This window comes from Anomaloglossus baeobatrachus, chromosome 7, assembly GCF_048569485.1.
Source record: "Anomaloglossus baeobatrachus isolate aAnoBae1 chromosome 7, aAnoBae1.hap1, whole genome shotgun sequence".
Classification (NCBI taxonomy): Eukaryota; Metazoa; Chordata; class Amphibia; order Anura; family Aromobatidae; genus Anomaloglossus; species Anomaloglossus baeobatrachus.
The window spans coordinates 205,350,168-205,368,675 of record NC_134359.1 but is presented as its reverse complement, the minus strand read 5'-3'; the positions used below and the strand labels follow the sequence as shown (position 1 = coordinate 205,368,675).

At 38.3% G+C, this 18,508-nt stretch overlaps 22 non-coding genes across 22 annotated transcripts; all 22 read left to right on the top strand.

The window, feature by feature from the left end:
* The first annotated feature begins 477 nt into the window (after positions 1-477).
* Positions 478-551, top strand: TRNAT-UGU (transfer RNA threonine (anticodon UGU)). Its single transcript has one exon. It is a non-coding gene; the product is annotated as a tRNA-Thr (tRNA).
* Positions 552-1,327: 776 nt separating this feature from the next.
* TRNAT-UGU (transfer RNA threonine (anticodon UGU)) lies at positions 1,328-1,401 on the top strand. Its single transcript has one exon. It is a non-coding gene; the product is annotated as a tRNA-Thr (tRNA).
* Positions 1,402-2,177: 776 nt separating this feature from the next.
* Positions 2,178-2,251, top strand: TRNAT-UGU (transfer RNA threonine (anticodon UGU)). The gene has a single exon. It is a non-coding gene; the product is annotated as a tRNA-Thr (tRNA).
* Positions 2,252-3,027: 776 nt separating this feature from the next.
* TRNAT-UGU (transfer RNA threonine (anticodon UGU)) lies at positions 3,028-3,101 on the top strand. The gene has a single exon. It is a non-coding gene; the product is annotated as a tRNA-Thr (tRNA).
* A 776-nt stretch (positions 3,102-3,877) lies between these two features.
* On the top strand, positions 3,878-3,951 carry TRNAT-UGU (transfer RNA threonine (anticodon UGU)). Its single transcript has one exon. It is a non-coding gene; the product is annotated as a tRNA-Thr (tRNA).
* A 776-nt stretch (positions 3,952-4,727) lies between these two features.
* On the top strand, positions 4,728-4,801 carry TRNAT-UGU (transfer RNA threonine (anticodon UGU)). Its single transcript has one exon. It is a non-coding gene; the product is annotated as a tRNA-Thr (tRNA).
* A 776-nt stretch (positions 4,802-5,577) lies between these two features.
* On the top strand, positions 5,578-5,651 carry TRNAT-UGU (transfer RNA threonine (anticodon UGU)). Its single transcript has one exon. It is a non-coding gene; the product is annotated as a tRNA-Thr (tRNA).
* Positions 5,652-6,427: 776 nt separating this feature from the next.
* Positions 6,428-6,501, top strand: TRNAT-UGU (transfer RNA threonine (anticodon UGU)). The gene has a single exon. It is a non-coding gene; the product is annotated as a tRNA-Thr (tRNA).
* Positions 6,502-7,277: 776 nt separating this feature from the next.
* Positions 7,278-7,351, top strand: TRNAT-UGU (transfer RNA threonine (anticodon UGU)). The gene has a single exon. It is a non-coding gene; the product is annotated as a tRNA-Thr (tRNA).
* Positions 7,352-8,127: 776 nt separating this feature from the next.
* Positions 8,128-8,201, top strand: TRNAT-UGU (transfer RNA threonine (anticodon UGU)). Its single transcript has one exon. It is a non-coding gene; the product is annotated as a tRNA-Thr (tRNA).
* A 776-nt stretch (positions 8,202-8,977) lies between these two features.
* TRNAT-UGU (transfer RNA threonine (anticodon UGU)) lies at positions 8,978-9,051 on the top strand. The gene has a single exon. It is a non-coding gene; the product is annotated as a tRNA-Thr (tRNA).
* A 776-nt stretch (positions 9,052-9,827) lies between these two features.
* TRNAT-CGU (transfer RNA threonine (anticodon CGU)) lies at positions 9,828-9,901 on the top strand. The gene has a single exon. It is a non-coding gene; the product is annotated as a tRNA-Thr (tRNA).
* Positions 9,902-10,677: 776 nt separating this feature from the next.
* On the top strand, positions 10,678-10,751 carry TRNAT-CGU (transfer RNA threonine (anticodon CGU)). The gene has a single exon. It is a non-coding gene; the product is annotated as a tRNA-Thr (tRNA).
* A 776-nt stretch (positions 10,752-11,527) lies between these two features.
* Positions 11,528-11,601, top strand: TRNAT-CGU (transfer RNA threonine (anticodon CGU)). Its single transcript has one exon. It is a non-coding gene; the product is annotated as a tRNA-Thr (tRNA).
* A 777-nt stretch (positions 11,602-12,378) lies between these two features.
* Positions 12,379-12,452, top strand: TRNAT-CGU (transfer RNA threonine (anticodon CGU)). The gene has a single exon. It is a non-coding gene; the product is annotated as a tRNA-Thr (tRNA).
* A 776-nt stretch (positions 12,453-13,228) lies between these two features.
* TRNAT-CGU (transfer RNA threonine (anticodon CGU)) lies at positions 13,229-13,302 on the top strand. The gene has a single exon. It is a non-coding gene; the product is annotated as a tRNA-Thr (tRNA).
* Positions 13,303-14,079: 777 nt separating this feature from the next.
* Positions 14,080-14,153, top strand: TRNAT-UGU (transfer RNA threonine (anticodon UGU)). Its single transcript has one exon. It is a non-coding gene; the product is annotated as a tRNA-Thr (tRNA).
* Positions 14,154-14,929: 776 nt separating this feature from the next.
* Positions 14,930-15,003, top strand: TRNAT-CGU (transfer RNA threonine (anticodon CGU)). Its single transcript has one exon. It is a non-coding gene; the product is annotated as a tRNA-Thr (tRNA).
* Positions 15,004-15,779: 776 nt separating this feature from the next.
* TRNAT-CGU (transfer RNA threonine (anticodon CGU)) lies at positions 15,780-15,853 on the top strand. Its single transcript has one exon. It is a non-coding gene; the product is annotated as a tRNA-Thr (tRNA).
* Positions 15,854-16,629: 776 nt separating this feature from the next.
* Positions 16,630-16,703, top strand: TRNAT-CGU (transfer RNA threonine (anticodon CGU)). The gene has a single exon. It is a non-coding gene; the product is annotated as a tRNA-Thr (tRNA).
* Positions 16,704-17,479: 776 nt separating this feature from the next.
* Positions 17,480-17,553, top strand: TRNAT-CGU (transfer RNA threonine (anticodon CGU)). The gene has a single exon. It is a non-coding gene; the product is annotated as a tRNA-Thr (tRNA).
* Positions 17,554-18,330: 777 nt separating this feature from the next.
* TRNAT-UGU (transfer RNA threonine (anticodon UGU)) lies at positions 18,331-18,404 on the top strand. Its single transcript has one exon. It is a non-coding gene; the product is annotated as a tRNA-Thr (tRNA).
* Positions 18,405-18,508: the final 104 nt, after the last annotated feature.

Below are 18,508 nucleotides of genomic sequence, written 5' to 3'. Positions count from 1 at the left end.
GATAATTTAGAGTTTCAACATTGGAGATGAAGGTAACTTCAACAAGTATGGGATTCAAAAACCATGCATGCAGAGCACAATGGATTAGTAGTCATACGCCATAACCACTCGGCAGCTCGTCTACAGGAAGAGTCTGTAGCCAGATGATGTGATCTAATGAGGATTTTGACAAGTCTGTGCAATTTCACTAAAGATTGTGTATGAGCTTCTGGCAAAGTGGCTCTTATCATATCTACAACAGTGGATTATGTCAAGAGTTGGACAAGCTCAAACTTTATCAGAGATTAACCAAAGTTTAGGGTTTTAATATCAGTAATTCAATAAAGATTGTATTTTTTGTCACTATTGAAGCCCTAAAAATTAGTCCAGTAAAGAAAGAATTTGCATAAGTCGTCTATCTCTAGACATTCAAGGACACTGAAAGACATGAGGTGAGGGCGATTCTACCAGTAGTGCTTTCCTACTCTTAAACAAAGTGGTGCTGTGGCTTAGTTGGTTAAAGCGCCTGTCTTGTAAACAGGAGATCCTGAGTTCGAATCTCAGCAGTGCCTTCTTTTCATAGCCTCTTACAGAAGTTTCTATGTTTAACAATGTACTTTCCTTGTAAAAATACTATAAAGTCAAACTTGTCTTTCTCATATCCCTTCCTTAGATAGTGCAATGGAGAGATTCTAAATCTGTGTTGTCAAAGTACTCAAAAGGAAGAAGATGTCAGCCAATGTAGGATGGCATCAAGCATGCCAAATGAAAACAGTGGGTTTACTTTTGCCAGACTGAAATGTTAGAAAAGTTTGATAGCAGCCTTCTTGAACAGGAAATGCTGGAAATACTCACTGCTTGGGCTGAAAAAGATAATTTAGAGTTTCAACATTGGAGATGAAGGTAACTTCAACAAGTATGGGATTCAAAAACCATGCATGCAGAGCACAATGGATTAGTAGTCATACGCCATAACCACTCGGCAGCTCGTCTACAGGAAGAGTCTGTAGCCAGATGATGTGATCTAATGAGGATTTTGACAAGTCTGTGCAATTTCACTAAAGATTGTGTATGAGCTTCTGGCAAAGTGGCTCTTATCATATCTACAACAGTGGATTATGTCAAGAGTTGGACAAGCTCAAACTTTATCAGAGATTAACCAAAGTTTAGGGTTTTAATATCAGTAATTCAATAAAGATTGTATTTTTTGTCACTATTGAAGCCCTAAAAATTAGTCCAGTAAAGAAAGAATTTGCATAAGTCGTCTATCTCTAGACATTCAAGGACACTGAAAGACATGAGGTGAGGGCGATTCTACCAGTAGTGCTTTCCTACTCTTAAACAAAGTGGTGCTGTGGCTTAGTTGGTTAAAGCGCCTGTCTTGTAAACAGGAGAACCTGAGTTCGAATCTCAGCAGTGCCTTCTTTTCATAGCCTCTTACAGAAGTTTCTATGTTTAACAATGTACTTTCCTTGTAAAAATACTATAAAGTCAAACTTGTCTTTCTCATATCCCTTCCTTAGATAGTGCAATGGAGAGATTCTAAATCTGTGTTGTCAAAGTACTCAAAAGGAAGAAGATGTCAGCCAATGTAGGATGGCATCAAGCATGCCAAATGAAAACAGTGGGTTTACTTTTGCCAGACTGAAATGTTAGAAAAGTTTGATAGCAGCCTTCTTGAACAGGAAATGCTGGAAATACTCACTGCTTGGGCTGAAAAAGATAATTTAGAGTTTCAACATTGGAGATGAAGGTAACTTCAACAAGTATGGGATTCAAAAACCATGCATGCAGAGCACAATGGATTAGTAGTCATACGCCATAACCACTCGGCAGCTCGTCTACAGGAAGAGTCTGTAGCCAGATGATGTGATCTAATGAGGATTTTGACAAGTCTGTGCAATTTCACTAAAGATTGTGTATGAGCTTCTGGCAAAGTGGCTCTTATCATATCTACAACAGTGGATTATGTCAAGAGTTGGACAAGCTCAAACTTTATCAGAGATTAACCAAAGTTTAGGGTTTTAATATCAGTAATTCAATAAAGATTGTATTTTTTGTCACTATTGAAGCCCTAAAAATTAGTCCAGTAAAGAAAGAATTTGCATAAGTCGTCTATCTCTAGACATTCAAGGACACTGAAAGACATGAGGTGAGGGCGATTCTACCAGTAGTGCTTTCCTACTCTTAAACAAAGTGGTGCTGTGGCTTAGTTGGTTAAAGCGCCTGTCTTGTAAACAGGAGATCCTGAGTTCGAATCTCAGCAGTGCCTTCTTTTCATAGCCTCTTACAGAAGTTTCTATGTTTAACAATGTACTTTCCTTGTAAAAATACTATAAAGTCAAACTTGTCTTTCTCATATCCCTTCCTTAGATAGTGCAATGGAGAGATTCTAAATCTGTGTTGTCAAAGTACTCAAAAGGAAGAAGATGTCAGCCAATGTAGGATGGCATCAAGCATGCCAAATGAAAACAGTGGGTTTACTTTTGCCAGACTGAAATGTTAGAAAAGTTTGATAGCAGCCTTCTTGAACAGGAAATGCTGGAAATACTCACTGCTTGGGCTGAAAAAGATAATTTAGAGTTTCAACATTGGAGATGAAGGTAACTTCAACAAGTATGGGATTCAAAAACCATGCATGCAGAGCACAATGGATTAGTAGTCATACGCCATAACCACTCGGCAGCTCGTCTACAGGAAGAGTCTGTAGCCAGATGATGTGATCTAATGAGGATTTTGACAAGTCTGTGCAATTTCACTAAAGATTGTGTATGAGCTTCTGGCAAAGTGGCTCTTATCATATCTACAACAGTGGATTATGTCAAGAGTTGGACAAGCTCAAACTTTATCAGAGATTAACCAAAGTTTAGGGTTTTAATATCAGTAATTCAATAAAGATTGTATTTTTTGTCACTATTGAAGCCCTAAAAATTAGTCCAGTAAAGAAAGAATTTGCATAAGTCGTCTATCTCTAGACATTCAAGGACACTGAAAGACATGAGGTGAGGGCGATTCTACCAGTAGTGCTTTCCTACTCTTAAACAAAGTGGTGCTGTGGCTTAGTTGGTTAAAGCGCCTGTCTTGTAAACAGGAGAACCTGAGTTCGAATCTCAGCAGTGCCTTCTTTTCATAGCCTCTTACAGAAGTTTCTATGTTTAACAATGTACTTTCCTTGTAAAAATACTATAAAGTCAAACTTGTCTTTCTCATATCCCTTCCTTAGATAGTGCAATGGAGAGATTCTAAATCTGTGTTGTCAAAGTACTCAAAAGGAAGAAGATGTCAGCCAATGTAGGATGGCATCAAGCATGCCAAATGAAAACAGTGGGTTTACTTTTGCCAGACTGAAATGTTAGAAAAGTTTGATAGCAGCCTTCTTGAACAGGAAATGCTGGAAATACTCACTGCTTGGGCTGAAAAAGATAATTTAGAGTTTCAACATTGGAGATGAAGGTAACTTCAACAAGTATGGGATTCAAAAACCATGCATGCAGAGCACAATGGATTAGTAGTCATACGCCATAACCACTCGGCAGCTCGTCTACAGGAAGAGTCTGTAGCCAGATGATGTGATCTAATGAGGATTTTGACAAGTCTGTGCAATTTCACTAAAGATTGTGTATGAGCTTCTGGCAAAGTGGCTCTTATCATATCTACAACAGTGGATTATGTCAAGAGTTGGACAAGCTCAAACTTTATCAGAGATTAACCAAAGTTTAGGGTTTTAATATCAGTAATTCAATAAAGATTGTATTTTTTGTCACTATTGAAGCCCTAAAAATTAGTCCAGTAAAGAAAGAATTTGCATAAGTCGTCTATCTCTAGACATTCAAGGACACTGAAAGACATGAGGTGAGGGCGATTCTACCAGTAGTGCTTTCCTACTCTTAAACAAAGTGGTGCTGTGGCTTAGTTGGTTAAAGCGCCTGTCTTGTAAACAGGAGATCCTGAGTTCGAATCTCAGCAGTGCCTTCTTTTCATAGCCTCTTACAGAAGTTTCTATGTTTAACAATGTACTTTCCTTGTAAAAATACTATAAAGTCAAACTTGTCTTTCTCATATCCCTTCCTTAGATAGTGCAATGGAGAGATTCTAAATCTGTGTTGTCAAAGTACTCAAAAGGAAGAAGATGTCAGCCAATGTAGGATGGCATCAAGCATGCCAAATGAAAACAGTGGGTTTACTTTTGCCAGACTGAAATGTTAGAAAAGTTTGATAGCAGCCTTCTTGAACAGGAAATGCTGGAAATACTCACTGCTTGGGCTGAAAAAGATAATTTAGAGTTTCAACATTGGAGATGAAGGTAACTTCAACAAGTATGGGATTCAAAAACCATGCATGCAGAGCACAATGGATTAGTAGTCATACGCCATAACCACTCGGCAGCTCGTCTACAGGAAGAGTCTGTAGCCAGATGATGTGATCTAATGAGGATTTTGACAAGTCTGTGCAATTTCACTAAAGATTGTGTATGAGCTTCTGGCAAAGTGGCTCTTATCATATCTACAACAGTGGATTATGTCAAGAGTTGGACAAGCTCAAACTTTATCAGAGATTAACCAAAGTTTAGGGTTTTAATATCAGTAATTCAATAAAGATTGTATTTTTTGTCACTATTGAAGCCCTAAAAATTAGTCCAGTAAAGAAAGAATTTGCATAAGTCGTCTATCTCTAGACATTCAAGGACACTGAAAGACATGAGGTGAGGGCGATTCTACCAGTAGTGCTTTCCTACTCTTAAACAAAGTGGTGCTGTGGCTTAGTTGGTTAAAGCGCCTGTCTTGTAAACAGGAGATCCTGAGTTCGAATCTCAGCAGTGCCTTCTTTTCATAGCCTCTTACAGAAGTTTCTATGTTTAACAATGTACTTTCCTTGTAAAAATACTATAAAGTCAAACTTGTCTTTCTCATATCCCTTCCTTAGATAGTGCAATGGAGAGATTCTAAATCTGTGTTGTCAAAGTACTCAAAAGGAAGAAGATGTCAGCCAATGTAGGATGGCATCAAGCATGCCAAATGAAAACAGTGGGTTTACTTTTGCCAGACTGAAATGTTAGAAAAGTTTGATAGCAGCCTTCTTGAACAGGAAATGCTGGAAATACTCACTGCTTGGGCTGAAAAAGATAATTTAGAGTTTCAACATTGGAGATGAAGGTAACTTCAACAAGTATGGGATTCAAAAACCATGCATGCAGAGCACAATGGATTAGTAGTCATACGCCATAACCACTCGGCAGCTCGTCTACAGGAAGAGTCTGTAGCCAGATGATGTGATCTAATGAGGATTTTGACAAGTCTGTGCAATTTCACTAAAGATTGTGTATGAGCTTCTGGCAAAGTGGCTCTTATCATATCTACAACAGTGGATTATGTCAAGAGTTGGACAAGCTCAAACTTTATCAGAGATTAACCAAAGTTTAGGGTTTTAATATCAGTAATTCAATAAAGATTGTATTTTTTGTCACTATTGAAGCCCTAAAAATTAGTCCAGTAAAGAAAGAATTTGCATAAGTCGTCTATCTCTAGACATTCAAGGACACTGAAAGACATGAGGTGAGGGCGATTCTACCAGTAGTGCTTTCCTACTCTTAAACAAAGTGGTGCTGTGGCTTAGTTGGTTAAAGCGCCTGTCTTGTAAACAGGAGATCCTGAGTTCGAATCTCAGCAGTGCCTTCTTTTCATAGCCTCTTACAGAAGTTTCTATGTTTAACAATGTACTTTCCTTGTAAAAATACTATAAAGTCAAACTTGTCTTTCTCATATCCCTTCCTTAGATAGTGCAATGGAGAGATTCTAAATCTGTGTTGTCAAAGTACTCAAAAGGAAGAAGATGTCAGCCAATGTAGGATGGCATCAAGCATGCCAAATGAAAACAGTGGGTTTACTTTTGCCAGACTGAAATGTTAGAAAAGTTTGATTGCAGCCTTCTTGAACAGGAAATGCTGGAAATACTCACTGCTTGGGCTGAAAAAGATAATTTAGAGTTTCAACATTGGAGATGAAGGTAACTTCAACAAGTATGGGATTCAAAAACCATGCATGCAGAGCACAATGGATTAGTAGTCATACGCCATAACCACTCGGCAGCTCGTCTACAGGAAGAGTCTGTAGCCAGATGATGTGATCTAATGAGGATTTTGACAAGTCTGTGCAATTTCACTAAAGATTGTGTATGAGCTTCTGGCAAAGTGGCTCTTATCATATCTACAACAGTGGATTATGTCAAGAGTTGGACAAGCTCAAACTTTATCAGAGATTAACCAAAGTTTAGGGTTTTAATATCAGTAATTCAATAAAGATTGTATTTTTTGTCACTATTGAAGCCCTAAAAATTAGTCCAGTAAAGAAAGAATTTGCATAAGTCGTCTATCTCTAGACATTCAAGGACACTGAAAGACATGAGGTGAGGGCGATTCTACCAGTAGTGCTTTCCTACTCTTAAACAAAGTGGTGCTGTGGCTTAGTTGGTTAAAGCGCCTGTCTTGTAAACAGGAGATCCTGAGTTCGAATCTCAGCAGTGCCTTCTTTTCATAGCCTCTTACAGAAGTTTCTATGTTTAACAATGTACTTTCCTTGTAAAAATACTATAAAGTCAAACTTGTCTTTCTCATATCCCTTCCTTAGATAGTGCAATGGAGAGATTCTAAATCTGTGTTGTCAAAGTACTCAAAAGGAAGAAGATGTCAGCCAATGTAGGATGGCATCAAGCATGCCAAATGAAAACAGTGGGTTTACTTTTGCCAGACTGAAATGTTAGAAAAGTTTGATAGCAGCCTTCTTGAACAGGAAATGCTGGAAATACTCACTGCTTGGGCTGAAAAAGATAATTTAGAGTTTCAACATTGGAGATGAAGGTAACTTCAACAAGTATGGGATTCAAAAACCATGCATGCAGAGCACAATGGATTAGTAGTCATACGCCATAACCACTCGGCAGCTCGTCTACAGGAAGAGTCTGTAGCCAGATGATGTGATCTAATGAGGATTTTGACAAGTCTGTGCAATTTCACTAAAGATTGTGTATGAGCTTCTGGCAAAGTGGCTCTTATCATATCTACAACAGTGGATTATGTCAAGAGTTGGACAAGCTCAAACTTTATCAGAGATTAACCAAAGTTTAGGGTTTTAATATCAGTAATTCAATAAAGATTGTATTTTTTGTCACTATTGAAGCCCTAAAAATTAGTCCAGTAAAGAAAGAATTTGCATAAGTCGTCTATCTCTAGACATTCAAGGACACTGAAAGACATGAGGTGAGGGCGATTCTACCAGTAGTGCTTTCCTACTCTTAAACAAAGTGGTGCTGTGGCTTAGTTGGTTAAAGCGCCTGTCTTGTAAACAGGAGAACCTGAGTTCGAATCTCAGCAGTGCCTTCTTTTCATAGCCTCTTACAGAAGTTTCTATGTTTAACAATGTACTTTCCTTGTAAAAATACTATAAAGTCAAACTTGTCTTTCTCATATCCCTTCCTTAGATAGTGCAATGGAGAGATTCTAAATCTGTGTTGTCAAAGTACTCAAAAGGAAGAAGATGTCAGCCAATGTAGGATGGCATCAAGCATGCCAAATGAAAACAGTGGGTTTACTTTTGCCAGACTGAAATGTTAGAAAAGTTTGATAGCAGCCTTCTTGAACAGGAAATGCTGGAAATACTCACTGCTTGGGCTGAAAAAGATAATTTAGAGTTTCAACATTGGAGATGAAGGTAACTTCAACAAGTATGGGATTCAAAAACCATGCATGCAGAGCACAATGGATTAGTAGTCATACGCCATAACCACTCGGCAGCTCGTCTACAGGAAGAGTCTGTAGCCAGATGATGTGATCTAATGAGGATTTTGACAAGTCTGTGCAATTTCACTAAAGATTGTGTATGAGCTTCTGGCAAAGTGGCTCTTATCATATCTACAACAGTGGATTATGTCAAGAGTTGGACAAGCTCAAACTTTATCAGAGATTAACCAAAGTTTAGGGTTTTAATATCAGTAATTCAATAAAGATTGTATTTTTTGTCACTATTGAAGCCCTAAAAATTAGTCCAGTAAAGAAAGAATTTGCATAAGTCGTCTATCTCTAGACATTCAAGGACACTGAAAGACATGAGGTGAGGGCGATTCTACCAGTAGTGCTTTCCTACTCTTAAACAAAGTGGTGCTGTGGCTTAGTTGGTTAAAGCGCCTGTCTTGTAAACAGGAGATCCTGAGTTCGAATCTCAGCAGTGCCTTCTTTTCATAGCCTCTTACAGAAGTTTCTATGTTTAACAATGTACTTTCCTTGTAAAAATACTATAAAGTCAAACTTGTCTTTCTCATATCCCTTCCTTAGATAGTGCAATGGAGAGATTCTAAATCTGTGTTGTCAAAGTACTCAAAAGGAAGAAGATGTCAGCCAATGTAGGATGGCATCAAGCATGCCAAATGAAAACAGTGGGTTTACTTTTGCCAGACTGAAATGTTAGAAAAGTTTGATAGCAGCCTTCTTGAACAGGAAATGCTGGAAATACTCACTGCTTGGGCTGAAAAAGATAATTTAGAGTTTCAACATTGGAGATGAAGGTAACTTCAACAAGTATGGGATTCAAAAACCATGCATGCAGAGCACAATGGATTAGTAGTCATACGCCATAACCACTCGGCAGCTCGTCTACAGGAAGAGTCTGTAGCCAGATGATGTGATCTAATGAGGATTTTGACAAGTCTGTGCAATTTCACTAAAGATTGTGTATGAGCTTCTGGCAAAGTGGCTCTTATCATATCTACAACAGTGGATTATGTCAAGAGTTGGACAAGCTCAAACTTTATCAGAGATTAACCAAAGTTTAGGGTTTTAATATCAGTAATTCAATAAAGATTGTATTTTTTGTCACTATTGAAGCCCTAAAAATTAGTCCAGTAAAGAAAGAATTTGCATAAGTCGTCTATCTCTAGACATTCAAGGACACTGAAAGACATGAGGTGAGGGCGATTCTACCAGTAGTGCTTTCCTACTCTTAAACAAAGTGGTGCTGTGGCTTAGTTGGTTAAAGCGCCTGTCTTGTAAACAGGAGATCCTGAGTTCGAATCTCAGCAGTGCCTTCTTTTCATAGCCTCTTACAGAAGTTTCTATGTTTAACAATGTACTTTCCTTGTAAAAATACTATAAAGTCAAACTTGTCTTTCTCATATCCCTTCCTTAGATAGTGCAATGGAGAGATTCTAAATCTGTGTTGTCAAAGTACTCAAAAGGAAGAAGATGTCAGCCAATGTAGGATGGCATCAAGCATGCCAAATGAAAACAGTGGGTTTACTTTTGCCAGACTGAAATGTTAGAAAAGTTTGATAGCAGCCTTCTTGAACAGGAAATGCTGGAAATACTCACTGCTTGGGCTGAAAAAGATAATTTAGAGTTTCAACATTGGAGATGAAGGTAACTTCAACAAGTATGGGATTCAAAAACCATGCATGCAGAGCACAATGGATTAGTAGTCATACGCCATAACCACTCGGCAGCTCGTCTACAGGAAGAGTCTGTAGCCAGATGATGTGATCTAATGAGGATTTTGACAAGTCTGTGCAATTTCACTAAAGATTGTGTATGAGCTTCTGGCAAAGTGGCTCTTATCATATCTACAACAGTGGATTATGTCAAGAGTTGGACAAGCTCAAACTTTATCAGAGATTAACCAAAGTTTAGGGTTTTAATATCAGTAATTCAAGAAAGATTGTATTTTTTGTCACTATTGAAGCCCTAAAAATTAGTCCAGTAAAGAAAGAATTTGCATAAGTCGTCTATCTCTAGACATTCAAGGACACTGAAAGACATGAGGTGAGGGCGACTCTACCAGTAGTGCTTTTCTACTCTTACACAAAGTGGTGCTGTGGCTTAGTTGGTTAAAGCGCCTGTCTCGTAAACAGGAGATCCTGAGTTCGAATCTCAGCAGTGCCTTCTTTTCATAGCCTCTTACAGAAGTTTCTATGTTTAACAATGTACTTTCCTTGTAAAAATACTATAAAGTCAAACTTGTCTTTCTCATATCCCTTCCTTAGATAGTGCAATGGAGAGATTCTAAATCTGTGTTGTCAAAGTACTCAAAAGGAAGAAGATGTCAGCCAATGTAGGATGGCATCAAGCATGCCAAATGAAAACAGTGGGTTTACTTTTGCCAGACTGAAATGTTAGAAAAGTTTGATAGCAGCCTTCTTGAACAGGAAATGCTGGAAATACTCACTGCTTGGGCTGAAAAAGATAATTTAGAGTTTCAACATTGGAGATGAAGGTAACTTCAACAAGTATGGGATTCAAAAACCATGCATGCAGAGCACAATGGATTAGTAGTCATACGCCATAACCACTCGGCAGCTCGTCTACAGGAAGAGTCTGTAGCCAGATGATGTGATCTAATGAGGATTTTGACAAGTCTGTGCAATTTCACTAAAGATTGTGTATGAGCTTCTGGCAAAGTGGCTCTTATCATATCTACAACAGTGGATTATGTCAAGAGTTGGACAAGCTCAAACTTTATCAGAGATTAACCAAAGTTTAGGGTTTTAATATCAGTAATTCAAGAAAGATTGTATTTTTTGTCACTATTGAAGCCCTAAAAATTAGTCCAGTAAAGAAAGAATTTGCATAAGTCGTCTATCTCTAGACATTCAAGGACACTGAAAGACATGATGTGAGGGCGACTCTACCAGTAGTGCTTTTCTACTCTTACACAAAGTGGTGCTGTGGCTTAGTTGGTTAAAGCGCCTGTCTCGTAAACAGGAGATCCTGAGTTCGAATCTCAGCAGTGCCTTCTTTTCATAGCCTCTTACAGAAGTTTCTATGTTTAACAATGTACTTTCCTTGTAAAAATACTATAAAGTCAAACTTGTCTTTCTCATATCCCTTCCTTAGATAGTGCAATGGAGAGATTCTAAATCTGTGTTGTCAAAGTACTCAAAAGGAAGAAGATGTCAGCCAATGTAGGATGGCATCAAGCATGCCAAATGAAAACAGTGGGTTTACTTTTGCCAGACTGAAATGTTAGAAAAGTTTGATAGCAGCCTTCTTGAACAGGAAATGCTGGAAATACTCACTGCTTGGGCTGAAAAAGATAATTTAGAGTTTCAACATTGGAGATGAAGGTAACTTCAACAAGTATGGGATTCAAAAACCATGCATGCAGAGCACAATGGATTAGTAGTCATACGCCATAACCACTCGGCAGCTCGTCTACAGGAAGAGTCTGTAGCCAGATGATGTGATCTAATGAGGATTTTGACAAGTCTGTGCAATTTCACTAAAGATTGTGTATGAGCTTCTGGCAAAGTGGCTCTTATCATATCTACAACAGTGGATTATGTCAAGAGTTGGACAAGCTCAAACTTTATCAGAGATTAACCAAAGTTTAGGGTTTTAATATCAGTAATTCAAGAAAGATTGTATTTTTTGTCACTATTGAAGCCCTAAAAATTAGTCCAGTAAAGAAAGAATTTGCATAAGTCGTCTATCTCTAGACATTCAAGGACACTGAAAGACATGAGGTGAGGGCGACTCTACCAGTAGTGCTTTTCTACTCTTACACAAAGTGGTGCTGTGGCTTAGTTGGTTAAAGCGCCTGTCTCGTAAACAGGAGATCCTGAGTTCGAATCTCAGCAGTGCCTTCTTTTCATAGCCTCAGTACTGAAGTTTCTATGTTTAACAGTGTACTTTCCTTGTAAAAATACTATAAAGTCAAACTTGTCTTTCTCATATCCCTTCCTTAGATAGTGCAATGGAGAGATTCTAAATCTGTGTTGTCAAAGTACTCAAAAGGAAGAAGATGTCAGCCAATGTAGGATGGCATCAAGCATGCCAAATGAAAACAGTGGGTTTACTTTTGCCAGACTGAAATGTTAGAAAAGTTTGATAGCAGCCTTCTTGAACAGGAAATGCTGGAAATACTCACTGCTTGGGCTGAAAAAGATAATTTAGAGTTTCAACATTGGAGATGAAGGTAACTTCAACAAGTATGGGATTCAAAAACCATGCATGCAGAGCACAATGGATTAGTAGTCATACGCCATAACCACTCGGCAGCTCGTCTACAGGAAGAGTCTGTAGCCAGATGATGTGATCTAATGAGGATTTTGACAAGTCTGTGCAATTTCACTAAAGATTGTGTATGAGCTTCTGGCAAAGTGGCTCTTATCATATCTACAACAGTGGATTATGTCAAGAGTTGGACAAGCTCAAACTTTATCAGAGATTAACCAAAGTTTAGGGTTTTAATATCAGTAATTCAAGAAAGATTGTATTTTTTGTCACTATTGAAGCCCTAAAAATTAGTCCAGTAAAGAAAGAATTTGCATAAGTCGTCTATCTCTAGACATTCAAGGACACTGAAAGACATGATGTGAGGGCGACTCTACCAGTAGTGCTTTTCTACTCTTACACAAAGTGGTGCTGTGGCTTAGTTGGTTAAAGCGCCTGTCTCGTAAACAGGAGATCCTGAGTTCGAATCTCAGCAGTGCCTTCTTTTCATAGCCTCTTACAGAAGTTTCTATGTTTAACAATGTACTTTCCTTGTAAAAATACTATAAAGTCAAACTTGTCTTTCTCATATCCCTTCCTTAGATAGTGCAATGGAGAGATTCTAAATCTGTGTTGTCAAAGTACTCAAAAGGAAGAAGATGTCAGCCAATGTAGGATGGCATCAAGCATGCCAAATGAAAACAGTGGGTTTACTTTTGCCAGACTGAAATGTTAGAAAAGTTTGATAGCAGCCTTCTTGAACAGGAAATGCTGGAAATACTCACTGCTTGGGCTGAAAAAGATAATTTAGAGTTTCAACATTGGAGATGAAGGTAACTTCAACAAGTATGGGATTCAAAAACCATGCATGCAGAGCACAATGGATTAGTAGTCATACGCCATAACCACTCGGCAGCTCGTCTACAGGAAGAGTCTGTAGCCAGATGATGTGATCTAATGAGGATTTTGACAAGTCTGTGCAATTTCACTAAAGATTGTGTATGAGCTTCTGGCAAAGTGGCTCTTATCATATCTACAACAGTGGATTATGTCAAGAGTTGGACAAGCTCAAACTTTATCAGAGATTAACCAAAGTTTAGGGTTTTAATATCAGTAATTCAAGAAAGATTGTATTTTTTGTCACTATTGAAGCCCTAAAAATTAGTCCAGTAAAGAAAGAATTTGCATAAGTCGTCTATCTCTAGACATTCAAGGACACTGAAAGACATGAGGTGAGGGCGACTCTACCAGTAGTGCTTTTCTACTCTTACACAAAGTGGTGCTGTGGCTTAGTTGGTTAAAGCGCCTGTCTCGTAAACAGGAGATCCTGAGTTCGAATCTCAGCAGTGCCTTCTTTTCATAGCCTCAGTACTGAAGTTTCTATGTTTAACAGTGTACTTTCCTTGTAAAAATACTATAAAGTCAAACTTGTCTTTCTCATATCCCTTCCTTAGATAGTGCAATGGAGAGATTCTAAATCTGTGTTGTCAAAGTACTCAAAAGGAAGAAGATGTCAGCCAATGTAGGATGGCATCAAGCATGCCAAATGAAAACAGTGGGTTTACTTTTGCCAGACTGAAATGTTAGAAAAGTTTGATAGCAGCCTTCTTGAACAGGAAATGCTGGAAATACTCACTGCTTGGGCTGAAAAAGATAATTTAGAGTTTCAACATTGGAGATGAAGGTAACTTCAACAAGTATGGGATTCAAAAACCATGCATGCAGAGCACAATGGATTAGTAGTCATACGCCATAACCACTCGGCAGCTCGTCTACAGGAAGAGTCTGTAGCCAGATGATGTGATCTAATGAGGATTTTGACAAGTCTGTGCAATTTCACTAAAGATTGTGTATGAGCTTCTGGCAAAGTGGCTCTTATCATATCTACAACAGTGGATTATGTCAAGAGTTGGACAAGCTCAAACTTTATCAGAGATTAACCAAAGTTTAGGGTTTTAATATCAGTAATTCAATAAAGATTGTATTTTTTGTCACTATTGAAGCCCTAAAAATTAGTCCAGTAAAGAAAGAATTTGCATAAGTCGTCTATCTCTAGACATTCAAGGACACTGAAAGACATGAGGTGAGGGCGATTCTACCAGTAGTGCTTTCCTACTCTTAAACAAAGTGGTGCTGTGGCTTAGTTGGTTAAAGCGCCTGTCTTGTAAACAGGAGATCCTGAGTTCGAATCTCAGCAGTGCCTTCTTTTCATAGCCTCTTACAGAAGTTTCTATGTTTAACAATGTACTTTCCTTGTAAAAATACTATAAAGTCAAACTTGTCTTTCTCATATCCCTTCCTTAGATAGTGCAATGGAGAGATTCTAAATCTGTGTTGTCAAAGTACTCAAAAGGAAGAAGATGTCAGCCAATGTAGGATGGCATCAAGCATGCCAAATGAAAACAGTGGGTTTACTTTTGCCAGACTGAAATGTTAGAAAAGTTTGATAGCAGCCTTCTTGAACAGGAAATGCTGGAAATACTCACTGCTTGGGCTGAAAAAGATAATTTAGAGTTTCAACATTGGAGATGAAGGTAACTTCAACAAGTATGGGATTCAAAAACCATGCATGCAGAGCACAATGGATTAGTAGTCATACGCCATAACCACTCGGCAGCTCGTCTACAGGAAGAGTCTGTAGCCAGATGATGTGATCTAATGAGGATTTTGACAAGTCTGTGCAATTTCACTAAAGATTGTGTATGAGCTTCTGGCAAAGTGGCTCTTATCATATCTACAACAGTGGATTATGTCAAGAGTTGGACAAGCTCAAACTTTATCAGAGATTAACCAAAGTTTAGGGTTTTAATATCAGTAATTCAAGAAAGATTGTATTTTTTGTCACTATTGAAGCCCTAAAAATTAGTCCAGTAAAGAAAGAATTTGCATAAGTCGTCTATCTCTAGACATTCAAGGACACTGAAAGACATGAGGTGAGGGCGACTCTACCAGTAGTGCTTTTCTACTCTTACACAAAGTGGTGCTGTGGCTTAGTTGGTTAAAGCGCCTGTCTCGTAAACAGGAGATCCTGAGTTCGAATCTCAGCAGTGCCTTCTTTTCATAGCCTCTTACAGAAGTTTCTATGTTTAACAATGTACTTTCCTTGTAAAAATACTATAAAGTCAAACTTGTCTTTCTCATATCCCTTCCTTAGATAGTGCAATGGAGAGATTCTAAATCTGTGTTGTCAAAGTACTCAAAAGGAAGAAGATGTCAGCCAATGTAGGATGGCATCAAGCATGCCAAATGAAAACAGTGGGTTTACTTTTGCCAGACTGAAATGTTAGAAAAGTTTGATAGCAGCCTTCTTGAACAGGAAATGCTGGAAATACTCACTGCTTGGGCTGAAAAAGATAATTTAGAGTTTCAACATTGGAGATGAAGGTAACTTCAACAAGTATGGGATTCAAAAACCATGCATGCAGAGCACAATGGATTAGTAGTCATACGCCATAACCACTCGGCAGCTCGTCTACAGGAAGAGTCTGTAGCCAGATGATGTGATCTAATGAGGATTTTGACAAGTCTGTGCAATTTCACTAAAGATTGTGTATGAGCTTCTGGCAAAGTGGCTCTTATCATATCTACAACAGTGGATTATGTCAAGAGTTGGACAAGCTCAAACTTTATCAGAGATTAACCAAAGTTTAGGGTTTTAATATCAGTAATTCAAGAAAGATTGTATTTTTTGTCACTATTGAAGCCCTAAAAATTAGTCCAGTAAAGAAAGAATTTGCATAAGTCGTCTATCTCTAGACATTCAAGGACACTGAAAGACATGAGGTGAGGGCGACTCTACCAGTAGTGCTTTTCTACTCTTACACAAAGTGGTGCTGTGGCTTAGTTGGTTAAAGCGCCTGTCTCGTAAACAGGAGATCCTGAGTTCGAATCTCAGCAGTGCCTTCTTTTCATAGCCTCTTACAGAAGTTTCTATGTTTAACAATGTACTTTCCTTGTAAAAATACTATAAAGTCAAACTTGTCTTTCTCATATCCCTTCCTTAGATAGTGCAATGGAGAGATTCTAAATCTGTGTTGTCAAAGTACTCAAAAGGAAGAAGATGTCAGCCAATGTAGGATGGCATCAAGCATGCCAAATGAAAACAGTGGGTTTACTTTTGCCAGACTGAAATGTTAGAAAAGTTTGATAGCAGCCTTCTTGAACAGGAAATGCTGGAAATACTCACTGCTTGGGCTGAAAAAGATAATTTAGAGTTTCAACATTGGAGATGAAGGTAACTTCAACAAGTATGGGATTCAAAAACCATGCATGCAGAGCACAATGGATTAGTAGTCATACGCCATAACCACTCGGCAGCTCGTCTACAGGAAGAGTCTGTAGCCAGATGATGTGATCTAATGAGGATTTTGACAAGTCTGTGCAATTTCACTAAAGATTGTGTATGAGCTTCTGGCAAAGTGGCTCTTATCATATCTACAACAGTGGATTATGTCAAGAGTTGGACAAGCTCAAACTTTATCAGAGATTAACCAAAGTTTAGGGTTTTAATATCAGTAATTCAAGAAAGATTGTATTTTTTGTCACTATTGAAGCCCTAAAAATTAGTCCAGTAAAGAAAGAATTTGCATAAGTCGTCTATCTCTAGACATTCAAGGACACTGAAAGACATGAGGTGAGGGCGACTCTACCAGTAGTGCTTTTCTACTCTTACACAAAGTGGTGCTGTGGCTTAGTTGGTTAAAGCGCCTGTCTCGTAAACAGGAGATCCTGAGTTCGAATCTCAGCAGTGCCTTCTTTTCATAGCCTCTTACAGAAGTTTCTATGTTTAACAATGTACTTTCCTTGTAAAAATACTATAAAGTCAAACTTGTCTTTCTCATATCCCTTCCTTAGATAGTGCAATGGAGAGATTCTAAATCTGTGTTGTCAAAGTACTCAAAAGGAAGAAGATGTCAGCCAATGTAGGATGGCATCAAGCATGCCAAATGAAAACAGTGGGTTTACTTTTGCCAGACTGAAATGTTAGAAAAGTTTGATAGCAGCCTTCTTGAACAGGAAATGCTGGAAATACTCACTGCTTGGGCTGAAAAAGATAATTTAGAGTTTCAACATTGGAGATGAAGGTAACTTCAACAAGTATGGGATTCAAAAACCATGCATGCAGAGCACAATGGATTAGTAGTCATACGCCATAACCACTCGGCAGCTCGTCTACAGGAAGAGTCTGTAGCCAGATGATGTGATCTAATGAGGATTTTGACAAGTCTGTGCAATTTCACTAAAGATTGTGTATGAGCTTCTGGCAAAGTGGCTCTTATCATATCTACAACAGTGGATTATGTCAAGAGTTGGACAAGCTCAAACTTTATCAGAGATTAACCAAAGTTTAGGGTTTTAATATCAGTAATTCAAGAAAGATTGTATTTTTTGTCACTATTGAAGCCCTAAAAATTAGTCCAGTAAAGAAAGAATTTGCATAAGTCGTCTATCTCTAGACATTCAAGGACACTGAAAGACATGAGGTGAGGGCGACTCTACCAGTAGTGCTTTTCTACTCTTACACAAAGTGGTGCTGTGGCTTAGTTGGTTAAAGCGCCTGTCTCGTAAACAGGAGATCCTGAGTTCGAATCTCAGCAGTGCCTTCTTTTCATAGCCTCAGTACTGAAGTTTCTATGTTTAACAGTGTACTTTCCTTGTAAAAATACTATAAAGTCAAACTTGTCTTTCTCATATCCCTTCCTTAGATAGTGCAATGGAGAGATTCTAAATCTGTGTTGTCAAAGTACTCAAAAGGAAGAAGATGTCAGCCAATGTAGGATGGCATCAAGCATGCCAAATGAAAACAGTGGGTTTACTTTTGCCAGACTGAAATGTTAGAAAAGTTTGATAGCAGCCTTCTTGAACAGGAAATGCTGGAAATACTCACTGCTTGGGCTGAAAAAGATAATTTAGAGTTTCAACATTGGAGATGAAGGTAACTTCAACAAGTATGGGATTCAAAAACCATGCATGCAGAGCACAATGGATTAGTAGTCATACGCCATAACCACTCGGCAGCTCGTCTACAGGAAGAGTCTGTAGCCAGATGATGTGATCTAATGAGGATTTTGACAAGTCTGTGCAATTTCACTAAAGATTGTGTATGAGCTTCTGGCAAAGTGGCTCTTATCATATCTACAACAGTGGATTATGTCAAGAGTTGGACAAGCTCAAACTTTATCAGAGATTAACCAAAGTTTAGGGTTTTAATATCAGTAATTCAATAAAGATTGTATTTTTTGTCACTATTGAAGCCCTAAAAATTAGTCCAGTAAAGAAAGAATTTGCATAAGTCGTCTATCTCTAGACATTCAAGGACACTGAAAGACATGAGGTGAGGGCGATTCTACCAGTAGTGCTTTCCTACTCTTAAACAAAGTGGTGCTGTGGCTTAGTTGGTTAAAGCGCCTGTCTTGTAAACAGGAGATCCTGAGTTCGAATCTCAGCAGTGCCTTCTTTTCATAGCCTCTTACAGAAGTTTCTATGTTTAACAATGTACTTTCCTTGTAAAAATACTATAAAGTCAAACTTGTCTTTCTCATATCCCTTCCTTAGATA